This window comes from Falco cherrug, chromosome 8 (assembly GCF_023634085.1).
Source record: "Falco cherrug isolate bFalChe1 chromosome 8, bFalChe1.pri, whole genome shotgun sequence".
In the NCBI taxonomy this organism is placed as follows: Eukaryota; Metazoa; Chordata; class Aves; order Falconiformes; family Falconidae; genus Falco; species Falco cherrug.
In genome coordinates, this window is record NC_073704.1 from 59,755,609 (window position 1) to 59,774,073 (window position 18,465).

General features: G+C 45.9%; 1 protein-coding gene across 3 annotated transcripts in view; it reads right to left on the reverse strand.

The window, feature by feature from the left end:
* The window catches only part of CNOT6 (CCR4-NOT transcription complex subunit 6), a 35,505-nt gene extending 30,238 nt beyond the window's left edge, over nt 1-5,267 (reverse strand). The window contains exons 1-2 of one of the 3 annotated variants that reach the window (XM_055718244.1): nt 5,079-5,233; nt 2,989-3,312 (exon numbers count right to left, since the gene is read on the reverse strand). The gene's annotated coding sequence lies outside the window, so the exon portion shown is untranslated. Of the gene's footprint in view, nt 1-2,988; nt 3,313-5,078 lie in introns of all 3 variants that reach the window. The other 2 variants (XM_055718243.1, XM_055718245.1) reach the window with 2 other exon arrangements.
* Nucleotides 5,268-18,465: the final 13,198 nt, after the last annotated feature.

Consider the following 18,465-nt stretch of genomic DNA (forward strand, 5'->3'; position numbering starts at 1 on the left):
ACAACCATGCTCTTGCACAGCAAAGCCAACTCAAGATTTCTTTCCTGTCCCCGTGTTCCACTTCATCGCCTCTCTCTGTTGTGTTGATGCAGCTGTTTGTGAGACAACACTCAAAACCAACAACACCCAGCTAAGAAAGTGGGGTTTATTGTTGGTGGCTTAAAAACAATAAATTAAAAAAAAAAATCACCACTCCAGCCACATCACGGCTTGGTTTTCAGCATTAGTTCCAAAAAGTTGTATTGACGTAGATTATGGGAAGTTAATGAGCAACCAAAGCAGCAGCTTTCCAAGTTGTGCCAGTGGAGGAAAGTCCTGGCATACTGTACCAGAAGAAACCACAGAGTGATCTAGCCCATTGCTCCCTACACAGAAAGCAACTATGCCATAACTAACACTTACTATATGATCAGTTCTCAGATCTCCAGAGGTGGATCTTTCATGATGTTCCTCAGCAAACTAAGGATTCCTTCCTAGTTTTAATTATTCTTCACAGAGATCACTTGTTTCTAAAAACTCTTGTTCCTGAAAGTACTATTTACAGGTGAGTTGCAATTAAGGCAACACTAAAACTCCTCTATCTTACTTCACAGAACCTTTGCTGTGTTCAAAGCTCTTCTGTTGGGTGGACAATTAAAAGAACATTAAAAAGCATTTATGATCAGAGTTTGGCATAAAACAGCTTAATATTTTTTATTATTTAGTCGTTCCAATGCCATCTCCTTGTTCTGACTGGTGATAAAACATGAGCCAGTGCACGCCCAGACCTAGTAGCGCTTTACATTACTCTCAAGCCTGTCTTTGTAGGTGTCAGTTCAATGTGGGTTTTGTTTCAAAAAGCACATGAAAGGATCTGTCTCTGAAGCACAGCTGGTGCTTAATGTTTTTTTTTCTGATTCCTGACTCTGCAAACTGATCTATACAGAGATACTTTTGTGGAACACCATTTAGTTCAGGTCACCTTGCAGGATCCACACCTCACTCTTCAATATAATCCAAAATAGGTCAAGCAGTAAAACTGCACGGATTATTTGTAACATGCAGTATACTAAATTACAGTATACTTTATGGTCTTTTAACCTACTGCAAGATGCTGTACCCTAATGACATAAGCTATCAGTCACATGGCTTCAGTGTGTTCTAGAAATCCCCTGTCTTCAAACTGAAACTATGCTATTGCCTTGCTGAGGAAAGGGGGAAGCTCAAAGAGCTGAAGGAGGCTTTGGAGATACTGGTATTATAAAATGGTGTAGAAACTTTAGGATGGCCTTCAGGGAGGAAGCCGCTGCATTTGCAGAATAAAGGTTGCATATAAGGCACATGAACTTAGACACACAAGACAGCCATCAAAATGTCCAGGCTGGGATCACAACATCCAGATGGCAACCTCCACAGCATACCTAACAGCTTTCCCAGTCTCAAAAAGAATTAAAAAAATCAATCTCTTCCTGCAGAACTCCATTATAGCATAAATCAGAATACTAACAGCAAGTATTTTAGTTCTAAAGTAAACAACTATGTATATATTTTCTGCTTCTAGGCCCTCCTTGATTCTTTCACTTAAAGAAAAGCCCTCTGAGGCATTAACAAAAGGATTCATGTTGCAGTCTTACAAAAGAAAAAATTGAGTTGTTGCCAAATTTATTTTTTTTTAAATAAACACCATCTTGGAAGTGTAATTAGCAGCTCAAAAGTACATGTTAAGCATTTAAACAGCTTTTTCTATGGGACCTGCCAAAGCATTTGTAAACTCTTCAGGACTTCAACTGCAGAAATTGCTCAATGCAGAAATTGCGAGTGCAGGTCCCCAAGCTTATGCCAAGCTTCCCTGTTGAGTGGACTCCTACAACCCAATTTAAATGCAGAAACGTGAATTATATTACTTAATACAATGCTAATAATCTTGCAGGATATAGTACAATAATGGCACTTCCAAATGTGAAGCACCAACACTGAAGAAGGAATACAAAACAGATGAAAACCTGCAGTGACTCAGTTTGAGCAATTTGTGTATAACGCTTTCAAAATTACACCATGAAGAAGTCTAAATTTAGACTGAATTCAGTAATGTCAGTAAAGTATTTTGACACTGAAAGTAGTGTAAAATCTCAACATACGGATTAAAAAAAAGCTAGATAAGTTGTATGCAACAGGGCAAGCGTCACCCTCTGTCTCATGCAACTAGGACTAAAATCTAGAGGTAGGGTCTGTTGAAATTATTCTCATGGGGTTTTAAGGTCAGTGGTAGTTTTTTTCAAGCTCATCATACACAATTGTAACCTCTGAATACTACATATTTCTCCTAGCAAAAAAAAAAACCCACCAAAATGCTATGGAAGAAGTGACAATTCCTGTATATTCCTTCAATCCTGAAAGGCATCTTCATTCATAAAGATACCATCTGTGTACAATCTTCACTTAATGCGGTGCTATTTGGGCCAGGGTACATATGTAATGGTATATACACATACACACATGTACAGCCAAACTTACGTGACAAAAAATGAAAGTAATTTAAAACTCAACAGACTGTTAGCAAACAGAACAGACGCCTCTGCAGCAAGGACCGCCTGCTGTAACAGGCGCTGCACAACTGGAAGAAGGAATTCTGGTTCACTGCCTGGCCTCCTAGGCACGGTGATAATCCAAATCCGACGACACACTGCACTACAAACAAAAATACCTAGCTTTTTGGTGATAGATTAACAGGACCAATTTTATTTACACTGCCGTGCTTTTAAAAACAGATGGTTATGTTCATCTGTTGGGAAAGGATTTTGAGTTTTCTCAATCCTGGGAGCACTTGACCCCATTTTAAAGAGTGGTTTCCATCAAGAACATTGCACTGGCTTAGAAGAATGTCTTCCTCTATCTAGCCATGCCTGATCTTTAATGATTTTTACCTTGAAAGGCACCATGCTCATTCAGTTTGTGACCCTTCATAACACGCTTTCAAGTCTTCGTATATAAAATATCAGAAGTATTTACCTGCCCATGCAGTATTACAGGCTCATCTATCTTTATATTTCAGTTCTTCCTCTAAAATTCAAGCAAAGTAAACAGCCTGAACACATCAAGACTGTATTCAGAGTTCAACTTCAAAATGCAAACAGAAAAGAGATGCATGGTAGTATCCTTTTTATAAATGGACTGATCCAAGCGATTCAGGTGAAAAGTGCACTAAGAGTTAATCCAAACGCGAAGGGTTCCATTTCAGTAATAGCATGAATAAACCCCCACAGAAGGCTTCATAGCTAGCAGCAAACTCCAGAGTCCAGACGAACCAGCAGGAAGAACAGAGGGCGGATAATCCTGTAAAATTACCCCAGTGGAAATGCTGATAAATTCCCAATTACGAGACCTGCTTTAGAATGAAAAAAAAAAATGCAAGATACAATACAATTACCAGTCAACACTTGCACATCTCTGTATTTAAGCCAGACAAATACCACGGGTATTTCCTAATCCCTCAAATTTTGAATTAGTTACCCATTGTGGCGAAATCTAGATTAGGAAAATAAGCCCCAGAAATCAAATGAAAAACCAGAAGACCTGTAGCTCTAAGTTACAAGGCAAATAGTCACCTGTAAAGTTGGTTTTTTTTCAGTAATACAATTTTCCATTGCAGTTGTGAAAACACAGATATCAGTATTTAGAAAAAAAAAAAAAACCACAAGAAAACCTGTTTTATTGTACTTGTTCTGATTATATTTCTGATGTTACACAAGGCAAAGTAGGTCTCATAAGGATTTTTAATGTTTGGGGTAAACTGCTGGTAAAATAAGTGTTTGCAATATACATACGTGAAGACAGGTGTGTACATACCTACTTCTTTAAGACCTGACCCTAGGCTTGAAATAAAATTCCGTAAAACTTGACAGGAGAAAAGCTGCCCCGCAAGCACCCCGGCAGATCCCGGGAGCCCGGAGGCTCGGACCCGGCCCACCCCCACCCGAGGGGTTCGCACTGCGGGCCTTTCGCCCCCTGTACACCTGCCCGAGCCCAACAAACGCCACAAAATACACCCCGTCCCCATGAGCTCTGCTGCGGAGTCACCGCCGCTCGGGCGGGCGGCCACCCCGGGCCCGGCTGCGGGGGGCTGCGGTGCCACCGCCCGCCGCCGCTCCCCTCTGTTTATCCCTGCATGCGTCCGTCCCGCGGCCTCACGTGCCGGAGCGCGGCCCGCCTCCCGCGCTTCCCCATTGGCTGCCGGGGCTGGCAGTCACGGCCCACGCCTGCCTCGCCGTTTCCCTCCGCCGGAACGAGCGAGGGCCGCTCCGCGCTCCGGTGCCAGCGAGGCCGCGGCCGCCGCTGCCGGCGGGGCGGGCGGCTCCTTCCGGAGCAGCAGCGGCGCTGCGCTGACAGGCAGCGCTGCCGGCCCGCCGTGGGGCGCAGCGGGCGCCGGGGAGCCAGCGGCGCGGGGAAGCCGTGCGCGGAGGGTGGACGGGCCATTACCAGATTGATGTCATTTCCCTCTGCCTTTGTTTAATTATTTTAAACTCAATTGCACAGCGAGAAAAAAAAAAAAACATGGAAAAAAAACCAACCAAAAAAAAAACTTCAGGCTTCCAGATGCCATTATACTAATTTCTCTTAATTGCCTTCCCGATGCAAATGAAGCCGGGCTCCCTGCGAGGCGCCGCCCGGCCCGGCTCCCTCCCGCACACCGGGCGGGCGCCCGCTGCCCCCCGGCCGGGCAAGTTCCCCACGGCGGAGCCGCCGCTCCCCGCCCGAGCGCGGCCGTTCCCCGCCCGCCGCCCCGGGGCGCGCTGCCCCCCCTCCCCCCCGGCCGGCCCCGCAGCACCAACCGCCCGGGGCCCTGGCTCCCCCCGGCGCCACCGCTCCCCCGGTAGCCCGCTCCCCCCCAGGGGGGCCTCGCCCCCCCCGTGACACCCCCAACCGACACGACGCGGGGAGCCCCCCCGCCAAACTCCAAGGCTTCGCCCCCCCCGGCCGTAATAACGGCGCTCCCCTCCCCCCGCAGTGCCGCCCCCCCCGCCGGGTCCTGCCCCCCCGGGCGAGAGCCCCCCCTCCAGGCGAGGCGCCGCGGCCGCCCCCCGCGACGGGGCCGCCCCTACCTGTGGCTGCAGCATCCCCGTCCCCCCGCCGCCCTCGCTCCGCCGCCTGCCTGGCTCTTTGTTTCCTGCCGCGGGCCGGACGGGAGAGCAGCTCCCCCCCGCCTCCTCCTCACACTCATTGAAAGCAAACAAGCATCATGGCGGCGCTGGCGGCAGCGGCTGCGGGCGGGCCGGCCCTCCTCCTCCTCCTCCTCCTCCTCCTCCTCCTCCTCCTCCTCCCTCCTCCCTCCTCCTCGCCCTCCGCCCCGCCTGCCCAGGCCGCCCGCGCTCCGCGCAGGCTCCGCGGCCGCGGAGGGGAACGCGGGGCGGGGGGGACGGGGGACACTGGAGGCTGGGGCGAACCCGGGGGCACCCGCTGGGGGGGCAGCGCCGGGGCCGGGGGGCGAGGAGGGGAGGGGGCGGCGGAAAAGTGGATGAAAGTACCGTGTGGGCCGGGGCGTGATGCGGGGAGCGGGCGCAGGGGTGCTCGGGGGCGGGGGGCGGCAGCCGCCGGGGGCCAGCTGCTTGTCCTAAAAAAACCAACTGAAACTCCCGGGAAGGTCCCAGTCAGGGCTCGCAGCGGGTGTGCGCAGGCAAAATGTGGGTGCTGTGCTGGAGGCTTCTGGGGAAGGAGGGTCTGTTCCCTGTTCCGTGTCCCGTGTCTTTTAATAGCAACGTTGCACCTGAGAGCCTTTGCTGTGACATGTACACGAGCAGTGTGTGCCGGGAGATGGCCACCAGCACTGCCATCAGCACCGGGAGATGGCCACCAGAACCGCCATCAGCACTGGCAGGTGGCCACCAGACCTCCATCAGCACCTCCATGAAACTCGGGTTACCGCTCGCCTCGCTTTTTCACTGGACCCATTAGTGGCTGCGAACCAAAATATTTGGAAAAATAAAGGACATTCTTGTTGAAAGTGCTGTTATTGCTGCCCCTGTGCAAGATGAGAGGTGCTAGGTGAAGTGATGGTTGGAAGTCGTAAATAACAACGTCCAAATGAAGGATTTCTTCTGGTTTTCAGAGAGTTAAAGTGTTCAAGTATTGGTGATGTATGCACGACCTCATCAAAAGGAATAGTAAAGAAAAAGACATCACCCCAGATACACAACCCCATTCCTGGCCTGGGAAAGCTAAATACGAACTGAAGCCCTGTCTGTTTAGGTATAACTGGATATGTAGCTGGAAATAAACAGCCCTCATGCTGTTGTGCACCACGGTGTTCTCTTTTAACGTAATTTAAAGGAGGATGATACTTGGCCATGCTTCTGAGGAGCACCACCACCAACCATCGAGAGCAGGGCTTTGAAAAAGATGACCCTGGCACGCGGCGTGCCAAGCTGGATCACAGAACGTCCTCTGCTGAACAGCCGAGCCCTTTGGCACTCTGTTGGAAATCATCCTGCTATACTTCAGATTTCTCTTCAGCCTTATCATATCACGTATCTGAAATGCTTTTGGATGATAAACTATCGCCTTGCCGCATGGCGCAGTCCTGTGCTAGAGATATCTGAGCTAGCTCCGTTATGGGATGCGGCACGGGCTCTGGCAGGAGCCCTGTATCTGCTTCCCGGGCTTGGCTGGCTCTGGAGACCTGACAGTCATTCAGAACTAGCTCGCGGAGCTCTACATGTCACTCTCCTGCGCTCTACTTCTTTTCTTTCTGATAACCAGCTGTCCCGCACATTCTTCAGTTAATACTTTCTAGGTCAGATATGGCCTCAATAGACTGTATCGTTTTGCCCAGAGCTAATTCTCCAAAAGCAGTAGGAAAGTCTTTGAATACGTTGCAGGATTTTCCAGGAATTGCTGTTCAGCAAAGAAAATTCAGCTGATCATAAGTCTCAAAAAACGCTTGCAGGGAAGCTTCGTTCCTCGGGGATGGATGCTGGGGTAATGTTACAGTAGACTTGGAAAGGTCTGCTGGCAAGGGCCTTTGTCGCTGCAAGCAGAGGACAAATGGCAGAAAATACTAGTAATTCTCAAATAACTGAGATAAGCAAAAAAGTACATTAGAGGAAATAATTTAAAAGCAATTAAAAATAATTATGTATTACTGCCCATTATATAGACTAACAGGAGATCACAGCAATTTGGCAGCTTTCAAGTTAGTTAACCTTATGATGACTTTACAGGTTATTTATTAAAAAAAAAAAAAAAAAGATTTGAAGAGTCTAAAGTTATGGCCTTTTACGTCAACAATTTTTCTTTTGAACTGCCAGCTTGCCTGTGCGGTTTGAAACAACAGAATGAAGTAAAAACAGGTACGTGGGGTTTTTTTAAAGAAACTGTTACGCTCCACTGAATTTCCTGTGCAGAAGTGCTGTTGCTCATCTGTACCTATGATTAACTTTTGCTCCCTCTAAGTGTTATCAGACCTGTAACCAGGCAAACAGCGGAGCAGATGGCCAGTGCCAGTATCGGTGTTTCTGGTCTGGGTGCTTAATGAGATCTGAGAGTGTAATATGAGCTTCTTCCATTTTGTCTGTCTCGCATGGCAGATACACTTCAGGAAAGTGCTCTTGTTGCTCAGGGTCACAGATTCATCAATCAAAAGAGAGCCCTTCCCATTAATCTTTTACCTGCCCATGACAGTTTCCACACATTTTAGGAGTTGCCATGTTGCATGGAGTGCTGTTGTCCTGAGTTCAGGGCAGTACTGCTGTGAAAGACAATCAGATTAGAGCAGAAATTAGTCACTTTTTAAAACACAATGTTTAATTTAACCATACTCTGAGCAGAAGTTTTCATTCATTAACCCTAAACCAAAAATACCTTCCTGTACTGTGGAATAAGGCTTCAGCTGGGCCAAATCTGGCTTGTGAGCCACAACCAAGTGTCCCACAAAATGAAGGGGAATGTCCTACAGCCTTTCTGACCGTACACCTTGAGACAGAAGTACTTGCTGTGAGTCATTTAAGAACTCCTAGCACCCATGCCATCTCCCCTCTTCAGGCACACATCCAGGGCGGGAGCTGGGGAGCATGCCGGGGAGGGCACGGGGGGGCTGCTCGCTCCATCTGAACAACCCTCACAGCTGTCCTGAGGTCCTGTTGCCTCCGTGTGCTGACAGAGAGATGTGAAACTTGCGGTAGAGAGTTGCCTTTGTGGCGGAGCTATGGTACTTTTTGCTTTGTTTAAATCGCCGAATTTGGTGAAGCTATACTCTTTTGAAGTATCTATATACGGCTGTACAGTAGAGGCTTGCTTTACTTATAAATTCTTTGTAGTAGAAGATACATCCTTCCTCCTGCGTGGAGGATATGTCCTTTCTCACCATCATACGTGATGAGTGAGCTGAAGAAACATCACCCCATCCTGAGGGAGAGCAGGTACAGAGCTGTCACAGCACGGGTGCGGGGTTACGCCGGTGGCAAGGCTCAGTCCTCTCCGGTCCCCCACTTTCTGTGCCCAGGAAATGCAAAAAAACCCAGTGGAGGCAAGAAATGAAGCAGGGGAGGAGAGCAAAGTTATGGCAAAGCACAGGAGACAATGAGGAGGGAAAAAGGGAATAACTGGGAGGAGGAGAGGGATCCCAAATTGGAGGGCAGAGCTTCACGATGATCTACATTGTCAATATATCCAGGTAGAGAGACAGGGGTCCGAGCTGCAGGATAGCTGCCATGGCTGTTGAGATCAGGGGGAACACTGCTCTGAGCATGGGATCGTCCTAAAACGTCAAGTCCCCTGAAAAATGAGGACTTGGAGCACTCATTGTACATCTGAAATCATTGCATGCTTAATGATTTCAGCCTTAAGTTTTATGGCCTGTTCTCCATCTACCAAGTGAATGTGAGAACATCTTCTGTCAAAGTTGCATAGTAAAGATAAATCTTTGATGTTTATTGAGCATTAAAACTACAGTGAAAGCCCCATACAAAAAGCATTGAGGCAATTAATATTCCTGCTTTCCTCTTCATGGAATGGAGTTCAGTGGCTTCCAGAAGACTTGGATGGAAACAGATAATTGAAAACTCCCCTTATGCGTATCCACCTCAGAGCTAAATTAAGGAGTTTTAATCCTGGGATGGCACAGTTTGTAGGTGTGGGCTTTGCAGCCTTAGCATCACTTTAATATGTGTTGTTACACGAAAATGGACTAAGTACTTAAGAAGTTGAATATGATCAAAAGCTTTCTTTCTAGAAATATCTGCATTTAATAGGAGGATTTCCATAGTGAGAGAAGAATTCCTAGCTCCTTTTCGCCAGTTATGGATATTACTACTTAACTCTGCCACCACCTGAGATGCTCATATGCCATGTTTAGATGACTTTTATTTAGGTGTTTGATTTGTTATCGGGATTGTAGCAGTTTAAAATGTGTATTGAATCTTGTTTTCTGCATCAACCTGGCAGGTCTATGGAGCATTTAGTTATTAATATTCTCTGGTGCGTGTATTTGTGCTATACTGTGGTAGTGAAGTAACAGACCTAAGAATACCATAATTCTTACTTGTCCTAATCAAATATTAAAATCTGGACACTGTTAAGAAGCTGGACTTACAAACCATGATGTTGTTCTCCTTCCTTATTGTCATTTTTTAGGTGCAGGCTGTTTCTTACAGATTTTTGTCTCTAGAATCACCTCTCCAGCTCTTGGTGACCTTTCTCCGAGACCACCATCTTTTCATATTAAAACTAAGTTAATGATATGAAAGAAAAAGGTATGCCCTGCACACATTCATTACACGAGCAGAGCTCCTGGTTGCATTTAAAGCACTGCAAAGGGAGCACAAGGCTTTGGCTTTCGCGGCAAGAGCTTTTATGTAGGTGAGTGAATAGTGAAAATTGCTATCAAATACTCGAATGCCTAGTTACGGAGTCACGACTGAGAGGTTAAATGCCAAATAATGGCATTACTGATGTAAGGTGGCAGGATTCTCATTAGCGGAAAGCCAGCTGCTCAGACTGCTTGGCCGGCTTTTTGGTCCTTTCTACCACATCCTCTTTGTACCCATTTTGGCGGGTTTTTTCCCTTCTTCTGTCAGCATCTTATTTTTCATCTTTATTCATTGTTGTTTTCCACGCTTTTCTCTAGCAACAGAAACATATTTACTTGCAAGCTGATCCCATCTGTGCTCCTGCGTTGTAAAGCTTCCCCCTGCCGTGGCACGGCATGTCTGATTTAGTTTCCTACGACCGCTAGGAAGCTCCAGCCTTCAGGAGTGCCAGGATTTCACACCGTGGATCAGGCAGGCAGAGCACTGCTGCTTGGGCATGGGTTTAAAAATAAGAGGGGGTGCGTTTTTTCCTGGGTAAGAAAAAACTGTAATACTCTAATCATTTGATGCCTGATAGTTCACTGAAACGGAAGACTGCTGAACTTTTAACTTAATTGGGTCTCTCATGCTTGCACTGTTTCCTGCTCATGAACCAGAATATATGGGGACTATAACTCAAATATACACTAAGCTGTCCCTGCTGTAGTCTCCTACCTTGCAAATTAAGTAGGATCAGGACCCAAAAGAGATTAACTAAGGAGACCTATGTCCTGGAGGAAATTACCATGAATTACAAAATGATGGTTTCTCTCTTAATAAAAAATGAACTAATGCTCTAGTGTGACGCTGTGGAGGTCTTCAGTTTATAAAGGTACTGTCTTTCAGGAAATATATATGTTAATCCAGCTGTCATGCATAAATTCTCGTTTGGGGCCTGATCTAATTCCCATTGAAGTAGAGATGGACTCAATCTACTTAAATTTCTCCATGCAGTTTCACGGCTTTCCACTATCTTCATCTGTTGTATCACATTACTGTGTGTGGGTAGAGTTGCCACATTCCACCCATGACACAACTGTTTCAGTGGCAAGTGAAGTGATATGTGCATATGGTATATGCAGTCTTTACACAAACCGTATGCTTTCAGACAGCTCTCTGTGTAATTGGGGGAAGTTATGGAGGCTTCTTGAATATAAAGTCCACTTGCTACGTTATTAGAAGACGTTGCAAACTTTGTTTATCGTCCCGATGACCTTACTTTTGATATTTGAGACAGAATGAGTGATGTATTATTTAATTTTTGTAAATTAGTAACTCAGATTAATTACTTTGAATAACAATGAAATGGCTGCATGAAGATTTTAGAATTAATCTCTTTAATTTTGTTATTTCTTGCATCAAACCTTAGGCCCCAATTTTACTTACGTAACAGTAAGTGACTTCGCACAATTTCCAATTATAGTTATACATAGTCTTCCTTTGGCTACCTGTTACACATTTCCAAGATGTTAAATGTCCTCATTGCTGAACGTTTCGTATAGGAGATCATTATTAATCTGAAGAGTTTTGGCTAAGGACAGTCTCTCGTGGGGAAAAAAAGTCCCTCCACTGAACTGATAAAGTACACTTTAATCATGAGGCTGCTATGGCACTAATATTCTTTTTTTTTCTATTGGCAGTTAAAAAAAAATACAGAATTACTGAACAAACTTAGCTAGTAGTTAAGTGTGGCTGTTTCTGTATTACCTGAATTGACAAAATACTTTCCCTAGGACACTAGGTTTGCAAAGAAGGTATATGACATAGTATTGGGTGAAACACCAACACAGCCAAAATAATTAAATACTACAACTCATCAGCTTCTCCTGGAGTTACACGTTAGCTTGCTTCCCTGCTGCAGAGCTGGGTCCGTTGCTCTGGGACACCCCAGGGCAGGATTCACCTAAATAAGAGTGGGCGTTTATTGTGCGTGTCCGTGAGCTGCTCACCATGGGCTGCCCCTATAGTCAGTGGAGGCTACAGTATGCACCCTTGGGGCTGTAATTTCTTTTTGAAGGCTTTGAAGGCAGGCATTGGAGCTGAGATGATGAAACTGGACAAGGTTTGTTTCCAAGCACTGGGAGATCTCAGTGAGCTGAACTGACGCAGGGTATTCACTGCTGCAAAGGGGAGGGGGGGTCACTCCGTCCCCATAGCTGTGCTGGGTAAAAGGCCACACCATGAAATGGCATTTGCTCGGGAAAAGATGAAAATCATTGCCTGCTTTGCAGGCAATCACTGCAGGTGACAGGAAGAAAATTTGTCCAACATTTACAGCTGGTGATTGGTGTGGTGCATTAAGGCTTTTTCCGCTCCTTCCAAAATACTAGGCACTTTGAATAAATGCCTTCAGCAGCCGCAAAACACCAGGCTGAATGAGCCACCGATCTGACCTGCCGTTGTTTCCTCTGTGTCCAGAATTGTTGGGCTGTGAGATTAAAAAAAAAGGACAGAAAGTTGCAGGACAAAAATCAAAATGTTTGAGCCTATGCAGCAGCCTCAGGCTAAATCACAATTCCAAAAGTGTGGCTTTCACTATCGAGCCTACTCCTGAGGAACTGGCAAATGCTCAACGAGCACAACACGGAGGCAACTAGCAGCCTGAGTCATTTTTGCATGTGATTGTTGAATGTGACAGATTGAGAATAGCAAGGAGTACGAGTTCACGCTATGAGAGTGAAGTAACCCAGCATCCAGTTGCTGGCTCAAGCCTACGGAGAGATGTGGAGTGCTGCGGCAGAGAAATGCCATCAAGGTTTAGAAAGAAATGGGTTTAACACACATGTTGTTTTCTTCCTTTGCTCATTTTTATTTCCCTATAGATTATTTCTTTCTTCTCTTTATGGCAGATGGAAACTAAGGGAAGAGCCCTTGAAACACATTTGTAAAGCCTGGATTGTCATTAACTTACTCCCCTTTATGCCTTTTTTTCTCACTATCTTTTGCCTTTCTACTTTAGACCGGTGCTGGATTGGTCTTTTTATTCCTTGGTAGTTACTGCTCCAGCATGTTGGCTGAACAGAAATGGTGTCAGATAAAATTGGGGTAAATGGGCTTATAGGAACGATCACTTCCACACCAACCCAGGGGCTGTTTGCTTTCAGAGCAAACTGCAACAGGCTGGGCAAGGCCAGGGAAGGTAGCGATGAAATTACTGCTGCGATTGAACCTTCTGTTGCAGTTGATCAAAATATTATATCTGAGTAATTTATTCATTAAATTTAGCCACACTTTATTTGCATACATGTTCTTGGAAAAGGTAACATCCTTCCCAATTTCTTGTTTGTAAATGTTCAACGTGTGCTCTCTGCTAGCACAACTGAGCACATTGGCTGCTCCAGACAAACCTGTTATGTCTTCGGCACTGGGCTGGCCTTTGAAGTTTGCTGCTGCTCAGCTATATAACATTGTATGTGAGGGATTAGTTCTGAGCTTTGTAAAACAGTTGTAAAGTGGTTGATTAATGAGCTGTAGAGGTGTGAGGTTGTTGGATGAGAGGCACCGTGGACCAGTGGTACCAGTGACATACTGCAAAAGAAGCAGATGTAAAGGCTTTGAGATGTGTGACTTTGATGCCCAGGGCCCTGGCAAACACAAAACCTCTGCACAGGCTAGAAGGACAAAGGTGGATTTTTGATGTGTCCAGAAGTTTCTTCCATTCTTTTTCTCATGTAAGGTCTTATGTGTAACCTTGGTTCAGGACATACGTGGTTCTGGCTACATCAATTGGAACCGGATTTTTTTCCTGTTTAATTCCCTACTTGTCGAGACTTTGGAAGGATAATGATTCCTGGGAGTCCTTTGGCTGCAGTGAATGGGGAGTACTTAAGCTGACTCCATTGATCTTCATTCTATTTTACAAATAATTACGAGTATTATGTTAACACAAGAAAAGCCTGCACCTTTGCTGCCTAATGTGCTGGGCACACTCTGTGTGCTCACCACAGCAACAGAACGAGGTTAAATAAGTTCTTGGTACTGGTGAGCCCTGGGCTGTTATTCCTAACAGCCCTGGGTGCCGCTGCTTCAGGTCCGCGATGCCGTCAGAGCCGACGACCCGCTGGCGATGTGTGGAAGTGACTTGTACAGAAATTTGCCTATTTAAACCCAGGTTCGTTCAGTGAATCTTTTGCCCTTGTTTGCCATGCTATGATGGGGTGTCAGGGACGAGCTGGTGGGCGAGGACCCCAGGCCATTGCTGTGCAGAACTGTCCTGGCTGTTTTCTCCATCTTGGTACCTCCCTGTTCATCCAGGGACCTGCCACCCGCACGGAGCTGCTCCAGCCTGGGCGCCTGCGGGGCCGGGAGCGGGGCCGGGAGCGGGGCCGGGCGCTGTGGAGGAGGCTGCTCTTGCAAATCCCGGACAGCAGGTGGTAGCACATGTTCATTTCATCACTTTCTATTATATTTCCAAAAAAAAAAAAAGGAAAAAGGAGAATTGGGCTTCGCAAAGCTTCGTCTTATTTTACAAAAAGGGGTAGGAGGCGGGACGACCGCTTCCCAAGAGGGTGAGCGTCTGCCTTGCTTCCAAGTTTTCCTGTTTTTTCCACGAAAGCTAAAGCCCCTCCCTTCCCCTGACATTTCTGGAGATGGTTTGGAGTTCCCCCGCTGTGTTACCCAGCTGCCGCTGTAACGCGGCGCAGGACGGTGGGTGCGGATCCTGCCGGTGGTGCTGAGCAAGCAGAGCAGCGGGGCCGGGGCAAAGCAGCGGGCTCGGGCTGTGTGTACCTGCACAAGAAAGCTGCCTTCAACGGGTTGCATCAGCTGGCAGTGCTGGAAGGGAGCAGCCTCCTGCAGCCCAGGATGCTCCCGAGGGCTGTGCTGGCAGCCAGGGCAGGTTCCAGCCAGCTCCGGCCCAGCCTGCCCTGCAGCTGTGGGTACCGTGCCCGGAGCCCTCCGCTCTGCAAATATTCCAGAAAGTTTTGTGATAAGATGATGCTTCCTACTGGACTGGCGAGAATGTCTGCACAGACCAGACAAAGACACGGAGCGGTTTTGAAACATCCAGCCCAGTTAATGCATATGTCCACAACACATTCATCCCATGATTTATTTAGTACAGACACTTTGCTGCTCGCTTTGGAAATATTTCAGCTCCAAGAAAGGTGCAAACTTTTTTTTTTTTTTAATAACTGGACTTTCATACCATACTTAACTTACATGTTATAACAGCCGGCTGTGGCCTGAAAAGCAGAGCTTCAATGAAATGTCTTCAGTGAAATTAGGGTGATCTAACCTCAGATCTAATCTCAGATCTAACCCAGTCTTGTTTGACTGGGTTTATAATTGCTTTCAGACTGCCCTTAAAAGCACCCACATCTGGACAACAACATCTGTAGTTTGGCCACTGGGATCACAACAGTTCTCTCCTTGGCAGACCTGGGCCAGAGCACAGCTGACACCTACCCCGAGGCTTAACCCTCCCACGTGGGGTGTATTTTCAGGTGTAGCTGGTCGTGTAAAAATATTATACATCTAATCTATTATATTTGTATCTATCTATTTATAGTTGTGAAGGCAGAAATGTTAACATTTTATGCTACAGGAAAATGGATGCTGTCACAAGAATATGTGATCCAGCTTGGCTCTGCTTATTCTGAACTCTTTAGCTTTTTTTTAGGATTGAACTACAAGCCTACTGTAATTAAATTGTGTTGGAGCTTTTATGTCTTGATTCTGACAGGCCAGAACTTCTGCAGCAGCAGGCTGGGATCCTGTTCCCAACTTAAATGCAGAAAAAGTAACAGTTCTCCAGGGAACTGACCAAACTTCCAAATCTTCCAGAAGTTTGTTCTGTGTAATTTAAATTAGTTCTTAATACATTGCAGTCACTGTGTCGTCTGTTTTTCAGGGCAAACCTGTCTCAGGCAGGTGCCTATTACATTATGTGGCAATATTACCTTTTCTTTCATTACACTTTGGCCAGTAAAACCTCATTAATTCTCATCTGGATAATCTAGAAGATGGATTATCACTGCAGTCTTCCTGTTTTCCAGAGTTGTAGTTGAGCCAAACCCCAACTTTTCCAGAAAAGGGGATATTAATTTTCTGTCCCAATCAGCTGGTAAATCACACGGTAAATGTTAATAGCAGGAATGGTTCCTTAATGAGGTTGCATGTTTCTAAGTTATTTTTTGTACAGTTTACAGAAAAAAAATTACTAGCTAGTAAACTATGGGCCTATGAAAGACACATTTGAAGTGGAGAAGGGAAGTTGCTGATGATGAGTTATTTGTTCTCAAGTGAGTGAGTGTAGAAGTAGCAACTGATAGGAAGGTACTGGTCAAACGTAGCCGGATTCTGACGTGTAATTACAACATGCTGCTTCTGAAGGGTGGTGCTTGCAGAAATATCAGTGTTTTTAAGTAAAATTCCTTTCAGGGCAGGATGATAGGAAAGCTCTGGGAACAAGTCCTAATGCCTAACGTAGACTGGGTGTCCTGCCAGTAACCTTGACTGCAGTGACGCGGGAGGAACCACCCGCTGCAGCAGTGCAGATGGCTCATGCTAATAGGGATGTCCCCAGCAGGCTGGTCAGTTCGTTCTTATTTAGTTTCAGTACAACAGGGAACGTGCTGTTAATTGTAGAAGGGATGTGGATGTGCAGGGTGGTGCCCAGCTCTGTAAACAGGACCTAAAACCTGAACCTCCCCTTCATCTTCTCATACCTGGGGCTGATGGCTTTGGGTGCTAGATCAGGCTCTACTGAACAGACTTCTTCCCTTGCAAGGTGTCTTTTATAGCTCACAGAAGAAGAACCCGAGTTGTAAATAAACACTAGCATGACGGTGGGACTGGGACAATCTTTCTGGTTTTGCTTACTGGTGTAAATGATTTTAACTTTGTTTCTAGGCTATGTCTTTTAAAAGAAAAATAGAATTGCTGAGAGACAAGCCACAGAGCCTCATTCAGGAACCTCTTGAGGTGCTTCAGTCTGAAAGTCCGACTGAGCTCCTATATGTTTTTCACTCCTTTGGGGAGCCCTGCCATTCGACCCCTCTTGGTGGTGGTTCACACAGTGCAATAGTTAAACATGTCCCTTGACTGCCTTTGGACATTGTTTTCTAGCCAAAGTGAGAAAGTGTGCATGCCTAGAGACTAAAGGGATGCTTCACTTCATTTTGGCAAAGAACGTGGTGCTCATATCTTTACTGATGGGTGAGCAGGTTAATGGCTGTCTCCTTTGCTAGCTTTGCAAAGCTGTACATCGGCTCCAGCTCCTGCGGCTCTGGCTTTTTGCTGGAGATGTCACAGGTTCAGTTCTCTGGCTGTCGGCCAAGACAGCTGCTATCTCACATATGGAGTCCTGCTATTAGATATAGATAGGGGCTCAGAACACTAGTAATCAGAGCAACTCCACCCTATGTGGTGGAGATACAGTACCCTGCTCGGAGATTCCCATGGAAAACTCCAGTAAACCTGATAAGAATCCATCAACTGACCTTTGATGTCTGCAGGTTTCAGCTGAAAAAAAGTTTAGCTCAAGGAAATGGGAAATCTGATGTGTTCCCAAGCGGATCTGAAGCAGGGCAAGCTGAAGATTTATTTACAGCTTTTACTATAGATTAGTGGGGTTAGTATGGTCCAGCCAGAAGGAAAACATTTTCCTTTCTATGAGAAGATGCTGTTGCCAGTTACCCTACAGAGGCCAGATCCTGTAAGTCTTGTTTTGTTAGAAAAAAAAAGCTGCTCAGCCAGAGCTTTGCCCAAAGAGATTCAGGGCATGCCATGCCTGTGTTTTTCCCATACCAAAGAGCTTTCATTGAAGTATTTGTGGTGCTCAGGTGATGCTTGTGCAGGTCAGAATAATTCAGGGGATTTTATTCTGTGCATTTTTCTAGCGTACATCCCTGGAGGCTTGTACAGCCCTAAAGAACACACTTGCCCTGCTGCAAACTATCTCACCAGCGCAGAGCTGAAGGAAGAAAGTCATAACAAAATACAGCAGGTGAAGTAACCTTCTGGCTCAGCGCCATGAAAGAGTTGGAAGTGAAGGAGGAGCAGCCCAGGCTACAGACATCCAGGGGAATCGGAGGCGATTAGCATGCAGGAATGCAGAGGGGAGATCCGCTCCAGACCCCAGCAGTAATAAAGTCAAGCTGCAAAAATACCCTTTTTTGATAGGGGATTTCAGGAATTCTGTCAGTTATCACTGAAAACCAGACTGCAGCCTCAGCCCTGCTTTCTCCAAGTGTGAGGATGTGTAGGTTCAGATCAAAGGACCTGGTTCATACTTACTTTGTAGTTGCTTATCATGGCCCTACAAAGCACTTCAGTGCTCTTGCAATGAATGTGAATAATTTCATCGATCTCATTGAAACCGCTGGTGTATTTAAAATCAGGTGTTGGAGTGCTTCGCGTGGCTATAAAGGCCTCTAGGAAGGAAAAAAGCAATTTAATGGAGACATTCAAGTGCTTCTAAAAAGAAACTCCTCCATTGTGCTGGACTGGCTGAATTAAGATTATCAGACCACCTCTTCCGGTCAGATAAACAAAGCAGATAATGAAGAGTAAAAAAGCATATTTTAAAAAGAAATAACTTCTTTAAGCATCGCTTCCAGTAACTTTGTTAGTGATGCAGTATTAGTTGATGCATCATAGGGTGTGTTGGGTGTATTACACTATATTATATGGTGCAAAATTGTTC